This window comes from Anoplopoma fimbria, unplaced genomic scaffold (assembly GCF_027596085.1).
Source record: "Anoplopoma fimbria isolate UVic2021 breed Golden Eagle Sablefish unplaced genomic scaffold, Afim_UVic_2022 Un_contig_8452_pilon_pilon, whole genome shotgun sequence".
In the NCBI taxonomy this organism is placed as follows: domain Eukaryota; kingdom Metazoa; phylum Chordata; class Actinopteri; order Perciformes; family Anoplopomatidae; genus Anoplopoma; species Anoplopoma fimbria.
Window position 1 is genome coordinate 1 of NW_026553202.1, and position 383 is coordinate 383.

The following is a 383-nucleotide window of genomic DNA, read 5'->3' on the forward strand; positions in this document are numbered from 1 at the left end:
TACTGCACTACATTGTGATCCTTATAGCCACTTTGTACATTCTGATTTGACATTTAAAAGCTGTGAGTGTGTCTGGAAATCTGCAGGCGCTCCCTGTATAGACGAAAGAGCAAAGCGTGGTGATATAGTATCTTTAAAAGGCCCTTTGGTAGGCACAATATTTGCTTACGGCCATACCACCCTGAACACGCCCGATCTCGTCTGATCTCGGAAGCTAAGCAGGGTCGGGCCTGGTCAGTACTTGGATGGGAGACCGCCTGGGAATACCAGGTGCTGTAAGCTTTTTCCTCCTCTTTACAAAAAGCAGAGGGCGCTGCTGCTTTTCAGTGGACACCGAAGCTTTTTCACTCCTCTTTACAAAAAGCAGAGGGCGCTGCTGCTTT

The 383-nt window shown here is 48.0% G+C and overlaps 1 non-coding gene across 1 annotated transcript; it reads left to right on the top strand.

Moving 5' to 3' along the window:
- Window positions 1–163: 163 nt before the first annotated feature.
- Window positions 164–282, top strand: LOC129116388 (5S ribosomal RNA). Its single transcript, XR_008533514.1, has one exon. It is a non-coding gene; the product is annotated as a 5S ribosomal RNA (ribosomal RNA).
- The last annotated feature ends 101 nt before the right edge of the window (window positions 283–383 follow it).